Source organism: Mustela lutreola, chromosome 18 (assembly GCF_030435805.1).
Source record: "Mustela lutreola isolate mMusLut2 chromosome 18, mMusLut2.pri, whole genome shotgun sequence".
Lineage (NCBI taxonomy): Eukaryota > Metazoa > Chordata > Mammalia > Carnivora > Mustelidae > Mustela > Mustela lutreola.
Genome location: NC_081307.1, coordinates 4,143,138 through 4,162,973, shown reverse-complemented (window position 1 = coordinate 4,162,973; position 19,836 = coordinate 4,143,138). Strand labels below are relative to the sequence as shown.

Here is a 19,836-nt window from a genome sequence, read left to right as displayed (position 1 = left end):
TTAAGGAGAAAAGAACAAAGAGAAATCTTAAAAATCCACCCACTACTTACAAGCACTTTCAAAGGAAATCTGAGCCGCAATTCTTCAGAAGACTGCTCTCCCGACCATAAACCCAGTCTGCAGTCTAAAATAGATATCCTATCACATTAGGCCGAGAAGTCACATTTCAGCTTACTAACTTCTACTTGGGTAAACAGTTTTACAACTCATAGAACAGACCCTGGCTAAAATTAACCGCACCGGCGCAGCAGGCAGGAACTCGCTGATTTGCATCATGTGTGCCGGGATTTATTCACTAGGACAACATCGGTGTCCTCTTAATGGGAAATTTGGCCAAGGGGCGTGCTCTGCGGAACAATACATAGCATCATGATTATGCTAATTACTGAATTCAGTCCAATAATACAAACTTCTTTTAAGATGTTTCCGCAAGTACTGACAAAGAGAAAGAGTAAGCGCTTTTCCACGACAGGCATTCACTTGAGTTTTCAGCACATTCAAATGAGACAGAACTTTGACAACAAGGTGGCAGTGCTGTTTGCTCCTCACAAGGAAAAGCAAAGTAAAAGGACATTCTGTCAGATTCTTGAAACAGCGTGACTAGATGCAGTACTATGTGAAATTAAATAGGCATCAAATAGACATACTGAGAAGTCTATCAGTAAGTACCCTTCAATGAAAGCTTTTTTCTGGATATAGAACGAGCTCATGTTACTTACTTGCTTTCGGGGTTTGTCTTCTGCACCTCCCAAGGAGTTGTTATAAGGACACAGGTTCACTAATAAATCACAACTGAGAACATATATGTCAAATATTTGCAAAAGGCATCGTCCCTGACAAGAAGCACTTTTGAAATGCATTTTACTGCCGGGGTGGCTGGAACTGGTAAGCTGCCCCCCCGCCCCCCCCCCCTGACTGACCATTTCTAAGGCACGCTGAAACTCAAGTTAACAGCTAAAGACCTCAAGCACACATCTGACATTCAAAAGAAAGTAACATAGAACTTTCTTTAAAATATATACACTTTCTTAATAAGTACAACTTATATCAAAGCCACAGAACCGCTTAACATCTACTCAAGATGGTTCAGATTTAGTATGTTTTAGACATTCGAGTTCTGATGACATACTTTGGTTTGGTCACTTTATGAAAGATATCAAAACATATTCAAACATCAATCAAATCTCCAGACACCTCTGGGAGAAATTATCCCCCTCCCCCTCCTTTCTCTAAACAGATGGGTAAAACAGGGAAATTCAATGACTTGTCCAAAGTTTCAGTCTGAATCAACACTGGATTATTCCACCCCCCGCCAACCGCTCTAGAACATGTCTTCCATATTAACCATTGAGCTAAAATCCCAGAAATCTTTTTAGAGCTGTTTGTTTTCCTGATTTTAAAATGTTGTGTCAGTTTAGAATTCAAGAGATTTTTATTTTTTTCTGTTCAACTCCCAAATCCCAGGTTTGTGCTCCAGGGGCTAGCTCCCTCCTTGACTCTCTAACACAGGCAGGTATCCTGAAACACGGATCCTTAAGACCTGACGCTGGGGCGCCTGGGTGGCTCAGTGGGTTAAAGCCTCTACCTCTGGCTCAGGTCATGATCCCAGGATCCTGGGATCCAGCTCCGCATTGGGCTCTCTGCTCAGCAGGAAGCCGGCTTCTCTTCCTCTCTCTCTCTGCCTGCTTCTCTGCCTACTTGTGATCTCTGTCAAATAAATAAATTTTTAAAATCTTAAAAAAAAAAAAAGACCTGACTATGCCCTTATGAAACACTATCCACCTACAGCACAAACCCCCAAAGTGGTAAACAGCTTGACTCCTGGTGGCATGAGCTGGTAACCACCAGCACGGACCCTCTCTCCAGGTCACTCGCAAAAACGACTAGCTGCTAGTCTGGGGTTACACTTCTACTGCCCAGCTGTAAAGGGCACTTGCTCTCCACTGCCCACCCCGCACCCTGCCCAAGAGACAGTAGTTGATGTGCACTCACCACCACCCCAAGCCAAAAATCACTGGAGGTGATTTCCCACTCCATGCCAAAGTGGGCGATCTACTCCATGCCAAAGGGAAACAAGTTGGCACTCATTAAAGATGATTAACTGCAGATCACTATAACTAATTCTTAGTGATCCACAGCAATTCTGGAAGTCTTGATGCAAAAGAAGACATTGTGAGGCTATTTTTGACACAATTAATCCTTAACCGATTAATAACTGTGATTAATTAATCACAGTTCGGAAGAAGAGTTTCTAAGCTAAAAACATGATTTCTTCCCTAAACCAGAAAGAAAAAGCAAACACAACCGAGTTTACTTAGAGGCACTGGAGTTTGCACTGCAGAGGAACAATATGATGAATTCTACATCCATTAAATGGAAGGCAGGGGACGCTGAGCAGTTTTCCAGTTTCTCATGTATCAAATATGCTGAGTATGACTCTACTGTTTCTTTCAACAGTGGCCACACCTGTTCCAAAATGGAAGAACCCAAACATTCCAAAGAAAATAGTGTATCCTCCAATTTACATTAGTCACTCTGTGGCTTCCTTTTCATTAGTGAAAATAATTTAAGAGTCACCTATACTTTTGTTCCAAGCATACTTATGACAGTAGAGAAAAATCTGTGTGCATCATTAAAAGCAAGGTAAATTCTCCCCATTCGTTCGCATGAATTTTTGGTATTGGGGGAGGCAGGACAGGCAGCGCTAAGTGAGCGGAAGATGGTGATCTATGGGATCTTTAGTGCAACAGATCCATCCAATTGAAACAAAATAAAAAACAACTGTTTTTATGAACTTGCATTAATCAATTCACCTGGATATCAACCCTCTAGAGTAGCCACACACGTAAAATTTTAAATTTTCTCACCATAAGGTTAGAGAAGGGAAAATTAATTTTAGTAACATATTTTATTGAACTCAATATATCCAAGATACTATCATTTCAACATGAAGTGAGTATAAAAATGACTAATGAGCTGGTGGGATAAACGGAAAGCTGAGGAAGGCTGAAGACCAGAGATAGCCTGAAAGGGGAGAAAAATGATCTAGAAAGGAAAAGACAGAACCAAAGGAGGACAGATAGACCAAAAGGAAGGAGAAGAAAAGAATTTCTCCCCAGGCATGGAATTCAGTTATAAAATCACACAGTAGATACTAGAATGTTCCCATTAGGCTAGGTGCTAATGGGAGAGAACAGACAAGGGCTCTGTGTTCAAGAAGCTCAAACTCTGGTGACAAGGACAGACCCACCCAGGCAAACACAATGTTCTGGTGAGTATGAGGACACAGTTATGTGCTCTGTGTTCTGGGAGTGCACATGGGGGTAAGAGTCGGGGAGAGGAACAGTTAATTTTTTAAATGAAGGTTATCTTCTAATGACATTTTAAATACATGTTCTAGAATATCTTGGGATTCTGAATTTCACTTTGGAACCTTTGAAGAGTCACAGTGACATGATGGGAAGGATCAGTTATTCTGAAAGATTTAAAAATTACATCTGGAACCAGCAGTAAAATTTCCATTCTGAGCTTTTATCATCTTCAAATTAAACGTGGTTATTTGGTCCAACTAGTGAGGGTTGTAGAGTAGGGAAAGAGTCGAAAGGGAAAAAAAAAAAACAAAACAAAAACCCTTCCTGTTTCTCCATGGTTCCCAGTTTTTCAAGGGTGACATGAACTACTCAAAGGCTTCATGCTGGAAAAAACCACGATCAACCCACTAGTAAGCAACTCTTCTTCGGATGTAGCTGTAGAGTCCGAAAGACCTGGGTTCAAAATGTAGCCTCCCACCGACCCGCTACATGCCTCTGCGAGTCTGCTTCCTCCCCTGTAACACGGGGATAATGATGCCAACAGCAAGGGCCAGTGTCAGTGCTCTCCGAGATGCCACACAGCCCACGGGAGCTCTAAGTGGCTGGAGCCAGTCTGATCACACCCGTTCTGTCATCGCTGTGGTCCTCGCTGAAGATCAATTGGGATATTTATTGAGTGAGAGAAGGATGAAAGGCTCCCCATTTTTATAGCTCGAAGCTTCAAAAAATGAAAAGCCGGAAGGGCTTCAACTGATTATTAAGTATTTCAGGGAAACCTAGGGTCTGTAAACTATCTCTCTGAAAACTGTAGCTTTGAGAGCCTGCACATTTTTTTCTTTTTTATCACTTCATGTTGCTGGCCTAAGGTCACATCAGAATTTAGAGACCTGTTGCGGTAATGACCCCTTATGTATTCCTGCTTCCCTGCATCTACCATTGGGTAGTCCCTTTCTATATTAACTAATTTGGCCAGGAGGACAAGGGCAAATTTTTGAAAAGTGCTGACCCACTGGGGCTTGCCCCTCTTGCTGCACTGTGGAACCCCGAGAACACTACCCAAAGAAGCCCTGGGTAGCCTACTGAGGGTGAGACGACCACATGGAACAAAGATACACTATCAGCTGTCGGGGCCCCCACACCAGCCAGCACAATGACCACCGGACATGTGAGCAAGGCCACCCTAGACCATATGGCCCCAGCCAAGCTGCCTGCAGAGATCACCCAGGCTAGCCCAAACCAAGGTCACCAGGTGACCTACAGAATTGTTAGACATAATACATGCTTATTTTCCTAAGTCACTAGTATTACATGATTTGTTACACAGCAAAATCTCACTGATACACATATCTCCAAAAAGTCTGTAACATTCCATCCCTGTATCTCCAAATTAAACCTTTTAAGACCAACTGATGTCTGTTATTCTTAAAATTCACAATTCTGATTACTAGATTTACCTTATCATATCAATTATTGTTAGTCAAACTAAAATGAAACAGTCATATGGTCTGATTATAAAATCAGATATTGCTAAAGTCGGGAGTTCTATATTTATTCCATCCTATAATTTGAGACAAATATATGTGGCCTTCAATGCTACAACTACACATATATGCTAAAGAGATGATTCGTTCACCCGAGCCTTCAGAGTGATTATGTTGGCATAGATCATAACTATTCAATCTGTCGAAATACTTCAGAAATGGATTAGAGTACCAATTTATCCACACAGGAACAGAAAAATCTAACTCCAAAAGAATAAACCATTTTCTCTTCAGCATTCTTTTTTTGGAAGCTAAAAAAAAAGAAAGAAAAAAAAAGTACATACATAGCAGCAAACTCTTAAAGTCTGTTCTTTTTAAAAACCTTGGTAAGTAGTTAATTAATTCAGCATGATTTTATTTTTATTTTTTAAAGATTTCTTTATATTTGAGAGAGAGAGAGCACATGCAAGCATGAGCAGGGCGGTAGGGAGGTGCAGAGGGAGAGAGAATCCTCAACCAGACTCCTCTCTGAGTGCGGAACCTTGAAGCAGGGCTCAATTCCAGGACCCTGAGATCATGACCAGAGCTGAAATCAAGAGTCAGACGTTCAACCAACTGAGCCACCCAAGAACCCCTATTTAGCACGATTGTATAACAATTTATAACAGGACTGTGAACTTAAGGCAATATTATTACTGTTGTTGTTTGAATACTTATTTTAATGTAGTTAATTTTTTAAAGTATCTTAGAGTAATACTGGGAAATTTTACCCTCCGCATACATTCCTAATGGTCATCCATTTAACAAACATTTGTTGAACAGCTGGTTCCTGCCACCATGAAATTCCCAAGTGCCTGCAACATTTGTACGAATGGCACGATATTCAAGACTATAGCAGAAAATAGTGTGAATGATAGTTCTGCCTTCAAGAAACTTATCATCTCGCATGAGACATGATAGAATATATAAACTTCCTACCATAGGATAGAGTAATCAGTAAGTATCTCATTTCATTCCATTAGGAATCTAATTAGAGGCTTCCAGTTGGGTTCATCAGGAAAGGCATCTTGGAGGAAGTGACGTTTGAATTGAGCCTTTGCATGCTGGAGAGCTTTCAAGAGCAAAAGGAGTGGAAAGACCATTATAGAGAAGCAAAGACCTCAGCAAAGGTAAAGAAAAAGGAAAGCTATAATGCATGTCTGGGGAATGGAATGGATTCAGAATTCATCTCTCTCTGGGTTCAAATTCTAGCCTCATCATCAGTAGTTGCTGACCGTGGGCAACTACTCTCACTGTGTCTTAGTTTCACCCTCTTTAAAACGGGGACGGTAATAGACACATTTCATATGGTTATTATGAAGACTAAATGAGTTTATGTTTGTAAAGCATGTAAAACACTGGTGCTTAATATAGAAATATTTTATTAAATAAATAAATTTGCACGTTTATGCATACACAGCAAGGTAGATAGACAAACGTGCGTGAATATATAGACATGGGTATACCACTAAACAGAGTACCTGGGATGTAGTAGGTGCTAAATATGCTTTTTGTTTTCCCTTCATCTGGAGTTCATAGAGAATCACAAGGACACGGTCAGACGTTTTCATATGCCCTAACATTAGCCTCTACTCTGGGAGTTTCCTCCTTTCTCCTGGAGCAACACTTCTGCATTTGCTGATACAAGATGCTCTGCTTGAAAGTGCTACACAGACAGAGACGAGCTGCCAGGTTTGAACAAACAAGCACTAATATGTAATAAACGCACCTTAAATGGAAAAATTAGCATAGGTTTATGAAGTACAATCTGAACTTCTATAATTCATTAGTATTCAAGCTAACCCAAAACAACCAACAAATGTACTGTAATTTGAGAGTTTAGGAAAAACATTAGATTTAAAGCCACAGTTTTTCAAAAGATATTTCAAAAGTAACAAAATCTTAGTAGTTCTACTCTAATTTGGCTTCAAGGCAGTCATATATCCACACTGAAAATACTTTAAAATGTAACCTTATTACTCAAATCTATTAATAAAAGGTTAAAGTGAGTTCTCTTCATTTTTAAGGTGAAAGTACTTGAAAAGAGTCTGTTTAAATAAATAAACGTCCTGCGATCTCATACTATTTATTTGTCTTTCTTACAGATAATACAAAGACAAATTTCACCCACTGCAAATCAAACTCTGTTGCCACTCCCATATTGGTGGCCAGTATGTGGACTGATACGCCATGCCGAGCTGCTGACCATAAACACCCACTTCTCTGTTTCTTTGATCCAATTAGAGCAAAACTATCAAGAATCAGGCAACCAGCTACTAACCTCCAAAAGCTTTTGATACATTAGCACCAAGTATTAATTTTTGTTATTCCAATGCATACTGCTTCATAGCAATCGAGCTTACTTCAAGAGCATGTACAATCTTTTTAGGGTAAGAGCTACTCTACTTTCTGATTTGAGATTTAAGACTATCTAAGGAAAAGAGGACTGGAGAACACTTAAGAGTCATACTATTGGGATCATTCAAATCAAAATTCAGTAGCTTTGCAACCATTGGCCAGTCACTTAACAGAATTCACTCTTCCTACCTATAAGATGAGGATAAGAAGCCACTTCCAAGGACTGTTGAGAAAACAAGTTAATTTACCTATAGCACTCAGAACAGTACTTGGCACAGATTTCTATATATAAAATATATCTTTTATGTATATATATATATATATATTTAGCTATAGAAATTAACACTGAAGAGGAATTCCAGGTTAAACCACCTGTATGTGGTAGAGAATCTACTTCGGGGTTCTGAGTTTTTAGGTTCCCTCTCTATCTTATTTTGGATAAACAGGGTACTTGCAGGCTAAGAAGGAAAGGATCTTCAAAATAACAGCCCAAAAGCACTGGTTTTATTATTGATAATTTCAAATATGTTCTCATGAGTCCCCAAGCATTTGTAAGATCTGTTTGAAGGGCAAATGCTCAAGTGTGTGATAGAATACAACACCTGGTACCAATTACCAAGGGACTTGAGAAACCAAGAATGCTTTCTCTAACTTTTGCCAGTTCCGCTGTCGATGGACGTGGTCTGTTGACATATTCATAAGAGATTCTAATTTCCCTTGCTACAAGAACCCAGTAGGTGGCTAGTTTCTTCCAGGAGTGGGCATGGTATGGCCTAGTCTCTTGACAGTAGACAGATATAATTGTATCTCTTAAGCACTAAATAGCTCATTTAAAACAGTCCTCTGATGTTGGGTACTCACCTTTCAAAACAGCAAAAAACTACAGGATAAACCACTCAGCTCTAAGAATTGTAACAGCCCAGTAATTATAATAATCCAAGAAGCCATTCTCAAAAACACCACAGGCCAGTTCCTCTCTGTAGGTCTTGGCTCACTACAAGAAAAGTGGACACACAGTACCGGGGTATCTGTTGTTGTTGATTGTAGACTGTGAAATAATAGACAATTATCCATTTTAGACCTTAATGCAATCATTGTAAGCGTTGGTTTCTTCTTTTTCTTGACATATTTTCCTGTCCCTCCATTTGCCAAGAAAGGCCTCTCTTAGACCATTTCCTAATTCCTTGACTCACATCTGTTCCTAAAAATGCTCTTAAAAAAATGACTAAAGGGGCACCTGGGTGGCTCAGTGGGTTAAGGCCTCTGCTTTCGGCTCAGGTCATGATCCCGGGGTCTTGGGATCGAGCCCCGCATCGGGCTCTCTGCTTGGCGGGGAGCCTGCTTCCTCCTCTCTCTCTGCCTGCCTCTCTGCCTGCTTGTGGTCTCTATCTGTCGAATGAATAAATAAAATCTTTAAAAAAAAAAAAAAAGACTAAAAATTACTCTTTTTAGTTTCACAGACTCAGATTCTTTTATGTAAACATATTTAAAGGAGGGCTTCTTGATAAATCCAGATTTCTTTAAGGCTTCTTAAAATACTTTTTAAATAAGATGAATAGAAGCATAAAAGGATACCATAGTAATACATTCCAACTAACATTCTGACTTTGAATAAAAAAAAAAATCTTGTCCTTATTATCCCAGCTTTTAAGATTATAAAGTAATCAGAAGCCAGTTAGACAAAGGGTATTTTCATTGTTCATACACAGCATATCAGAATGATGTAAACGCAACTCATGACATCAGACTAGTAGCCACTGTCCTTTGTGTAAGTGTTAAATAACCCATCTCTTCTCCTAAGAGTGTAGTTGGGGGGGGAGCGCGTTCAGGAAAGATAAGTAAGATGAAACAGCCCCCAGACAATATCCAAAAGAACCTCTCTTAGACCGTTTACTAAAGAAATCACCATTAAATTAATCCTGGGCACTGAAGAAACAGGAAGACTAAAACACATTGAAGTTACTGTTCTTTAAAATGTGTTGGGACAATTCTGAGACACACAGAAAAAAAAAAGTATTAAAAATAGCCAACAGAAGGACTAGGCAGCAGCTAAACATAAAGGCCAGGGGTGAGATCAAAATTAGAAACATATAATGTCTGAAGAACTGTCCATATAAGGGTGTCTTTAAATCAGTAACTAAGTTAGGATAATCCACTGGGGAAAATAAAGTTGCCATCATCATAATGGCTGATTCTCCATCTCTCATTCAGAAATCTCTGAGTCTCAGGAGACAAAGATGATATGACTTTACGCTATTGTTTGATAATGTTCAGTAGTGTTTGGAGATGTTTTCAAAGCTGGTCTCGACTTTCCTAGTCCCAGATGAGAAACTCCATATATTGATCTTTGATTCTTAAAAAAGTACAGAAGAGCAATAGTAGAGGATTAAACTTCTGCTGAGCATTCCTTACCACAGCTAGTACGCCATGTTTACTTTCCTCAACCCCACGGATTTCCAGATTCCCCAGAGTAGCCTGCTCTTTGTTGAACTGTCGTTTACTCATTCATTAGACTCTCAAGGAACTCCTTTAAACCTGGTGTCAACACAAGAGAAATCAAATAAAGAAGGATCCTACCTTCTAGGAGTTCAGTGTAATGTGGAAGATAGTAATAGACAAGTAATTATAATACACTTTAAGGCCCACAAGTTTGTACAGAAGTAGCGCTGCAATTCTCTTTGGGGGTTTGGGAGGGTTGTTTTATGATTAAAATCACCAGGCAGAGAAAGGGTGAAAGGCATTTTAGACAGAGCAAGCAGTACAGGCAAAAGCTCAGAGGGAGGAAATAACATGGAATGTTCTGGGAATAGCAAAAGTCTATATCCAGAGAGCAAGTGGTGAGATAGGAATCGGAGAGGAGGCAGAAGATCAGGCTGAAGAGGTAGATCTGCACTGGGCTGCTGAGGACTTTAAGGGCCACGCTAACACGTCTGGCCATCATCCTGTAGCCCTGAGGCTCTCAAGTCTGGCCACACATTAAAATCTCCTGGGAAACTTTAAAACAAAATATTGATGCCCAGTATTTGTCAGTATCAATTGACTGGTCTAGGATGGGACCTGGGTACTTCTTTAAAAACTTCCCATGGGATGTGATTTGGGGGGAGAACCACTGCTGTAGGAAACAGGGAATCAACACAACTCTGTAAGCAGGATGGTGATGTAAAAACATTAAAAAAAAAAAAAAAGTTCACTGGGCAACAGTATGGGAGATTACAGGCACAGAGCCAGAGGAGGAGTATCAGTGCATATGCTCCTGGATACAGGCTAGAGAGAGTCCAAGCAGCAGTTATAAACATTGTGTGGATCACTGACCTGTGTGAAAGTCAATGATAAATGCTAAAGGCCCTCTCCTTAGGAAAAACGCACATAGGTCAATAGATATATGTTCAATTTCTAGGGCTTATGAACCTCTTTGAGTATGATAAACTCAAATTTAAAAACCCTGACCTAAAAGCAGGGATGAGGAAGAGGAAAAACTCCTGAGGCAGAATCAGTTGCTGAGAGGACGCTTAGGTGAGGGAAAGAAGGGGAGTTAAGGAAGACCCCAGCGCTTCCAGCTTGAGCTCGAACTAATAAATGCACACTGTGCACTCGCGTAAGCATCAGCAACCACACCGATTGCTAACATGTATGTATCTCACGGAATTTTCCCAATTCTGTAAGACAGATGGCTACCATACTGATTTTAGAACTGAGGAAACTGAGATTTAGAGACAGACATTAAGTAACTTGTCCAATGCCACGTGGCAACAGAGTGATAGTGCTGGAACTTAATCCAAGACAGTAGGACTCAGAGCTCACAGCCCTCCTCCAGGGCTACCTCTGGTGAGTGGAACCCACAGATGAAAAAGAGGAGACAGGAGGAGAGAGCAGGAGCAGGTTAAGAATGAGAGGAGGAAGGAGTGGCTGTGGGGATACAAAAAGATTAGTTTTTAGATGTGCTATTTTCAAGACAGAATAAGACATACAAATGACAGTAGCTGCTGAATCAGGAAAAAGAGAAAGGGGTTACGAGGTCAGAGCAGAAGATACAGAATAGATACTGAGTTCTCCCGATGGACCCAGCACCATGCTTTCTCACAATGTTTAGGCGCACCAGCACGATCTTTCACGGGAAATCAAGGCCAGTCAGTGAGCGGTGGAGCCCATCTTAAACCCTGACCTAAACTCCTAGGGCCCTATAAAAAGGAGTGGAAACCATGGGGTCCCAAGTGGCCTTATCCCCCAATCTATTTTAAAACTGCTAGTGGGAGACACAGGGTTTGTTTTTTAAAAAGCTGTATATAAAATAATTTGGACAATATCCATTTTTATAACCTGAAGTTCTTTTACACTGTTTTGACTACTTGAGGGGTAATAAAAGATATCTCTATTAACCAACTTAAACATTAGAGATCCATTTCCACAGGGCAGTATGCACACTGAGGGGCACACATATGTAAATGGCACAGCAGGATGCCAGTTCTCTGGTGTGTTACTATGATCGGAGTCAGGTCTCTGACAATTAGTCTAATGGAGATAGTGTACCTGTTTCCTGAGGCCACGGCAAGTGGCGAAATTCCCTTTTTTCCTCTTTTTGTAGTTTGAAAAGAATGTGGTTTTTCTTCTCTCTAAAGTCACGAAAAATAAAATCTTCAAGCATACTTACTCTACAAGTCTAGACAAGCTAGCTACTTTAGGTTTAACAGCGGAATAATGCATTCATCACAGTTTCAGATAAAAAACCTATTATAGTTGCTGGGGGGTGGAGGGGGAGTGATAGAGTGGCTGGGTTATGGACACTGGGGAGGGTATGTGTAATGTGAATGTTGTTTAATGTGTAAGCCTGATGATTTACAGACGTGTACTCCTGAGGCAAATGATACATATGTTAAAAAGAAAAAAAAAAAAACCAACCTATTACAGTTCAATGTTGCAGTATCTATATGGATAATCATGTAGTCTGTGAGTCAAAAACACTCCTTCTATAAAAGTACTTTTAAAGAGCCTACAATATTATCCTGGAATTGTCTCCTATTTAAGAATTAAAGTACCTGAGAGAAATACAAAATTCCAATTAACAGTGTTTTAAAGTCCTGTTAAACAGTTTATCACTGAGAACAAGAACGCTTTCTACAGCCCTACCCCAGTCACCCATCACTATGACTGAAGGGCTCTACTGGGAAGTCACTGCTTTCTAGACGTGCCCACCCCATTACTGGAGAACTCTCACCAGAGCTCAGGTCAAGTCAAAATCCTTAGCCTTGTAATATTCATTCATTCATTCATTCATTCATTCATTCAAACATTTACTGGGCACATTTTCTTGTCTTCCTATTCCTTCACCTACAAGGGTTGCCACCATTGTTCTTTTATACCCTCTCCTTCAGATCCAAAAACCAAACTCCTTCAGCGTTGGTGCACTTCTGGGTTCACGTCTCAGTCCATCCCTCCCATCAAGTCTTCCTCCTTTCCTGGGTCTCACCTCAAATGTGGTTTTCAGACGCAAAACAACCCATCAAATGTGGTCCACATGGCTCATATTTTTAACAGCCACATCACAGAGCTAGCCCACATAAGCCCGTGGGCAAATCAGCTCCTCGCTCTTTTCATCTTAGGCGCATCTGAGATTGTCCTCCCTGCCTAAGCATTCCTCAGTTCCTGCAGATGTTTATCCTCAGTATTTATCATCTTGCTGATTTCAGAACATTATTATGACCTATTCAGGTTATTCTGAGCCTGGAGTCTGCTAGCTATAGCATTAGCCATCTCTCCTGGGTTTGTGCCACCTGGAAATTAGAAACATATTTCAATCCAGATCTTTACAGAAAAAGTATACTGTGATTAAAAACATGCTATCAATGACAACTCAGTACTCTACAAGTTCTGCAGACTAAGTACTATTCTCTGATATCTGTGTTACCAATTTTTAACCAGTTTGAGGGGCAATAAAAATCCCTTTGAAAAGGTAATAAAAGCCATTAAATGTACAATGTATACACACCTTTTCAATCAACATCAGACGGTTCAAGGACCCCTCATGAAGCCCATCTGATGGCCACTCATTAAGGTACTACTCCACATTAGGGATTCTAGGACCTATGAATGTTTCTGGCCATGAGGATTTATTAATATCCATTTCTAAAATAACTGATTCCTCTACCTAATGTCCAACTTAATACCTAGGAGCTAATTAGCTGGAAATCAACTGACATTATTAGTCCATTAATTCTCAGTATCAAAGAAAGTATCCAGAAACTAGGAAATCTGACCAAAACCAAACCATGGATTATAAGAATGCTTTACAAACAAAAGCAAAAATACCTAAGCTTAAATATACAAAGATACACCATCGTTTGTGGTAAATTTTTAAAAAATTAAATAAAAAGAGTTAATGCTCTGTCCATTCACAGGCAAATGGGTCAATATATCATGGCATATTGAAAATGTTATTCATTTTTTGAAAGTAAGACTTAGATCTGTATTGACCTAAAGAAATATCCATGATATATTAAGGAGGAAACACTTCATAATAATGTATAGAATACGATCCTATTTTAAAAACAAAAAATTCATAAACCTTATATAGTTAAACTTTTATGAATACAGAAAAAGAATTCACATCAGGCTATGAACAATTTGTGGGGTATTAATTCTTTTTGTCTATACTCATCTTTGCATAGTTTCACTTGTTATACTTTTTGCCAAGTAAAAATTAAAATAAAGAAATAAAAACTAAATAAGGCTGACAATAGGATCTATCAATAAAACCCGAGACTTCTCACTGCAACACCCCTTGCAGGTTTCCTAAATGCCCAATTTCCCAAAAAGCGTCCTACCCACTATATGCCCCAGATGAAACTTAGTTTCCTTTCGACTTGTCAATGACTTAGAGTTTCTCCCTGTTTGGGGTACATTCCAAAGATAGGCATTCTTCTGTTACACATATTAAAGCTCTGTTATAGTTTCAATGTGTCCAAAAGTGTGGGTACCCTCCCCTTTAGGAAAACAGGCATCCCCACAGAGCCATAAATAAAAGGTACCTGGAACCCACATGAGTCCGATACATAAGAGATGGATGCTCACAGCACAAACGCTACTGAATTCTAAGGTGAAGAAATAGGAGCAGAGAGGCCATTCCTGCTGGGTCAGGAGCTCTCAACTCGGGCTAAACACTACCTGGGCATATTTTTAAAATACCAAGGCCTGGGCACCACTTCCAGAATCTAATTTAACTGGCCCAGGGAGGGGTGCTTGTTTCACTTTTAAATTGACTGACAATATTCAGATGAGCAGACTTAAAAACCACTGCTTTCTACATTTTGTTTCCTTCTCTTCTACCAATTTTTAGAGCTTTCCTTTTATTAGTTATTTTAAGACTATTAGATATATTTGTGAAAGCCAGAACTGATCAACCATTTAATGCCTGTCCACCACACATAATTTATATTGTCTTTCTCCTGACTTTTGATGCCCAACTTCAGTAACAATTACTTAAATCTATGGGTATTACCATTAGGAGCTCTTCACATGTCAAGAGCATTAGTAGCTTCGCCTTAATAATGACATCATTTATTTTTAATCTTGGAGACAATGAGTTTATAAAATATCTTAGGACCCCAAACATTATGTTGGAAAACAAATGTCCAACATTACTCATTATTTGAAATATTGCTGGATATTGATTAATGGACTTCCTGACTCTTCGTGCTCATCTTTACAAGTATTTTAAAATTTCAACATCTACCACATTGCAAAGAACTGATAAAAAGAAAAAAGCACTACTTGAAATATGTCCCCCACTCAAATTTAGTATCTAAGAACTGCAATATACCCAAGAAAACTGTCAATACAATATGAAAGGGGATTCATTAACAAAATGAAATATTTATTTAGTACACATTATATTACAATACAAAAAGATCTAAAACTAATAATACACTATATGTTAATTAACTGAATTTAAATAAAAAATAAAAGTTAAAAAACATATTACAGTACAAAAAGGATTCAATACTTTGGACTGACGCTGCAAGTTATACAGAAAGATATTTTAAAACAGAGGACACTGTATTATTTATAATGGCTAGCATTAAGAATACCTGCTCTTAATATCTGCATATGGCATTAGCATGTATTTTCAAAAAAGCTTACAATGGTCCATTTAGAAAGTTCTGATCCAGGAACTGTAGTCCTAAGCATTTATCCCAGTGAAATGAAAACTTAGGTCTACACAAAACACCTGTACACAAATGTTCACAGCAGCTTTGTGATAACCCAGAACTGTAAACAACCCAAATGTCCTTCCACGGCTAAACTGTGGTGCATCCACACCATGAAACAGAACTCAGCAATAAAAGAACAGAGTATTTGACACACACAACAATTTGAGTGGCTCTCACAAGCATTATGCTGAGTAAAACAAGCCAATCTCTAAAGATCACAAGCAGCATATGACTCCATTTATATAATATTCGCAGAGTAACAAAACTAGAAAGCTAGAGAACTAATTAGTGGTTACCAAGGGTTTGGGGAAATTATAAAAGAGAGCAAGAGGAAGCTTTGGGTTGATGGGTCAGGGATAGTCTCCTGTATCTTGATTGTGATGGTGGTTACACAAATATACATGTGATCAAACTGCACAGAACCATACACACCACACACACACACAAAGTGCATATAAAACTGGAGAAATCTGAGTAAGCGCCAGATGGCACCTGTGTCAATTTTCTGGTTTTGATCTTGTACTATAGCTACCTTTGGGGGAAAAATGGGTGAAGGACACATGGGACCTCTCCGTATTTTTGCAATTCCCTATGAATCTGTAATAATTTCAAAATGAAGGTGGTTGGTTTTTTTTTTTTTTTTTGAAGTTTGAGGAAAACAATTAAAAGTTTGAGGAAAATGTAAAAAGGGGGTCACTTATTTAAGATATGCATACCATTTTTCCTAATCAAGTGAAGGTATAAATAAACAAAGGGTAAAGATAATAAGGATGGCTTCAATGTTTCTGAAGCATTTATTATGTGCCAGGAACTACAGCTTGTCTCATTTAACTCAACAATCCAATGAGAAGACTACTGATTAATATCCTCAGTGTTCAGAGGAAGAAACTGAAAGATAAGAAATTCAGTCCAGATCACATGCTGACAAAGTAGTAAAGATGTCAAAGCAAAGAGGACTTTAAGAAGAAGTATCCTTTACGTATCAAGAAGAGGTTTATAAAGTAGCTTAAAATAGGCAGAGTGGGTAAAATGCTAGAGGTCAATCACAGCACAGGATGAATACTATGTCCTCCAAGAACTTAAAATTCCCAATACACATTAGCCTAGGAAGACTGAATGCACTTGACGAGAGATGTAGTTGAAACTGATGATTTTTCGTTAATCTTTTGGCTTTTGCTTAGAAATGAGAACAATTATTTCTCTTCTTTAAAAGATGATCACTGAATGAAAACAAGTAGATAAAAGTGTGCCAACATTCAGAAATAATACAAATAGGGCACTCAAAATGGAAGGAAAATTAAGCTGACTATAACAAAGCCCACTCACGAAAGAAAATGGAAAGGCTGTAAGACTGTGAAACGCAAGGCAGAAAAGTCTAAATTAGGTTAGAATAAAACATGAATCTGCATATAATGAACAAGATGAATATTTATTAGCAACAGAATAGTTTTAAATAAAATTATGCTGTTAAGATTGGTTTTGGTCTGGCTTAGAAAAAGCAGAAAGAAAATTTCAGCCCTCTTTTTCACTCCTTCTTTAATTTAGATCATTGCATATTTTAATAGCATGTCAAAAAAACAGAAGCAATTCTAGGATAAATTCAATGCAAGTAAATGGGTGTTTTGGAGAAAGTTTCCTATTGTGGTTGCAAAGCGTCTGAGACAGGGTTGTTTTTTCAGGAGAAAATAACACCTCAATTTTAATTTTAAAGATCCAGTGAAACCCCAAGAAAATATGATATTTAAAATATTGGGAGTATTAGCCATCCTTCTAAATTGTTGACAGTCAAGTAATCCGCTTAGTGTGCTGCTTGAAGTAAACAGGGTAATTGCAGTTGGTTCTGCCTTTAGGATCAGCTCTGATACAAAAGGTATTCTCTCCTCTTAAATTATCTTCTTAAAAGTAAATGAAAATGCAGTGATGATGTCCACACTGATTCTCTTAGAAGCTCTGTAAACTCCTAATTCAGGAAAAAGCATGCAGGAATTTTACTTCACGTTCAAAAATCTCTCTACAGAAGATGTGAATAGAATGACCATACCACTAGTTCTTGTCCATGGCTTCAGTTAATAGAATAAAATGTGAAAGAGATTTTATACCTGGACTTTTCCATGCACAGATAAAGAGTAAAGAAGGGCCAAAAAGCAAATGTATACAACTGGGGGTATCTGTCATACAGTCTTGATGGATTTCTCTGCTCTAAAGAAATCTCATGAGAGGTTAACTTATTTTTCCCAGGTAAAACCCTAATACATTTTTTTTTATAAAAGCTATAATCTAGGCCATTTTTTATGGTATACAGATAACACATTAAAATCTTTCTAGGAGCACCTGGGACGCTCAGTTGGTTAAGCATCCCACTCCTGATTTTGGCTCAGGTCATTTTCTCAGGGTCCCAGGATCAAGTCCCATGTCGGGCTCCCTGCTCATTAGAGAGTCTGCTTCACCTTTCCTTTTTCCTCTCCCCATGCTCACATATGCTAACTCTCTCTAAAATAAATTAATCTTTTAAAAAATCTATTAATTTTGGGGGAATTACACCAAGTAAATATATTTTCAGTAATGCTTGATTCTAATCCATGGTGAGTACAAATTTCTGAAGTTCTTATAACTAAATATCCTCGAATAGAAATATTTTTAAGGTAGGATAATGACATTGTGGTTGTGTTTTGAGAAAGATTTCTTGAACATATTGAAATATTTACAGATGAATAATTTAATATCTGGGATATGCTCTAAAATAATATGGATGGAGTTTAAAGACTGGCCACAAAATGACAAGTAAAGCTGAGAGATGGGGACATGGGGATGAATTATTCTATCTTGTCTTCTTTGGTATGTGTTTGAAATTTTCCAACATAAAAACTGTATATATCCTTGCAATAGGATACAAAATATACTCACATAACAAGGAATTCTGAGCAGAAATTCAAGTTTTGTTGTTTTTGGATATCACACCCAGCAGAGAGCAACTTAGAGCTCAATCTCACAACCCTGAGATCATGACCTGAGCTGAAATCAAAAGTTGGACACTTAATCAACTAAGCCACCCAGGCACCCCAGAAATTCAGGTTCTTAAATGCTTCCATTATGGCAAAATCTCAGGCAATCATCTCACCCTGTGGTACAAGTTTCCGATTTCTAAAATGCAGGGATGGAACATGATTTCTAAGATTGTTTCCAGTTCTTAAGTTTTTACTCTTTGAGAATGCTGTTTTATTCTTCCCAACAGAGTTTATTGTGTACAGTAACTGATTCTATACTGAGTAGGCACAGGTGTCTGAAGGCAAGATGTGATCTCACAGCAGCTCTCTAGGTCCACTGGTGCCACCCCTGCCAACAGCTCTCATCACATGAAAAAGAAAACTGGGGTGCCTGGGGGGGGGGGCTCAATCAGTTAAGTGTCTGCCTTTGGCTCAGGTCATGATCCCAGAGTCCTGGGATCAAGCCCCACATTGGGCTCCCTGCTCAACAGGGAGTCTGCTTCTTCTCCCTCTCAGTCTATCCCTCCCTGTTTGTGTGGGTGCTCTCTCTCTAAAAACAAATAAAGTCTTTTTTGTTTTTTTAAGATTTTATTTATTTATTTGACAGAGAGAGACAGCGAGAGAAGGAATACAAGTAGGGGGAGTAGCAGGGAGAGAAGCAGACTTCCCGCTGAGCAGGGAGCCAAGGACTGCGATCATGCCCTAGCCGAAGGCAGATGCTTAATGACTGAGCCACCCAGGTGCCCCAAAATAAATAATATCTTAAAAAAAAAAAAGAAAGAAAACAGAGAAGCAACCACATGATAAATATACCACTGTTTTTCATAGGCAAGGTGAAAATGCTCACACTTCAGAAATTTGCCTCAGGTAAGGGTATAAAAGGCCGTCCCTTTAATACAGCAATTTTTCCTAATTATCAAACAACACTTTCATAAATATATTTTGAAGACTTCTCATCGCAGTTTTGTTTATACCAGTGAAAAATCTGATACACAGATTACCATAAATCAGAGTTTAGCTAACTATATCGTTGTAGAGTCTTACAATGGAATACCATGCAGCTATGCAAAAAAAAAAAAAAAAAAAAAGAAAAAAAATTAAGGTATTAACCCACAATTGGGGTATGGTCTATGGATATAGGGACCAACTGAAAGTATGGTCTATGGATATAGGAACCAACTGAAAGACTCCCAATGGCCACAGCTAGAAAAATTAGAGCAATAAAGTTATACTGGATTTAACTCGAAAGTATCAATATCCATTGGTCTACACTGATTCAAATAAATGACTCAACAGAGATAAATGGGAGAGGACAGATAAATCTCCTGTATAGAAGAATTCCAAATAATATAGGCAGAAATTCTGCTTTTGCCCTTCAGAAGGTAGAGCACAATTCTTGCTCCCTAAGTGTGGGCTGCCTTCCTTCCAGAGAGCACAAGAAAGCAAGCAGAGGAAAAAA

The 19,836-nt window shown here is 38.7% G+C and overlaps 1 protein-coding gene across 5 annotated transcripts in view; it reads right to left on the bottom strand.

The window, feature by feature from the left end:
* SLC20A2 (solute carrier family 20 member 2) overlaps positions 1-19,836 on the bottom strand; it is a 107,534-nt gene that overhangs the window by 75,163 nt on the left and 12,535 nt on the right. Inside the window, exon 1 of one of the 5 annotated variants that reach the window (XM_059156303.1) lies at positions 51-277. The exons of the other annotated variants lie outside the window; for them this stretch is intronic. The gene's annotated coding sequence lies outside the window, so the exon portion shown is untranslated. Of the gene's footprint in view, positions 1-50; positions 278-19,836 lie in introns of those variants that run through there. 5 annotated transcript variants of the gene reach the window in all.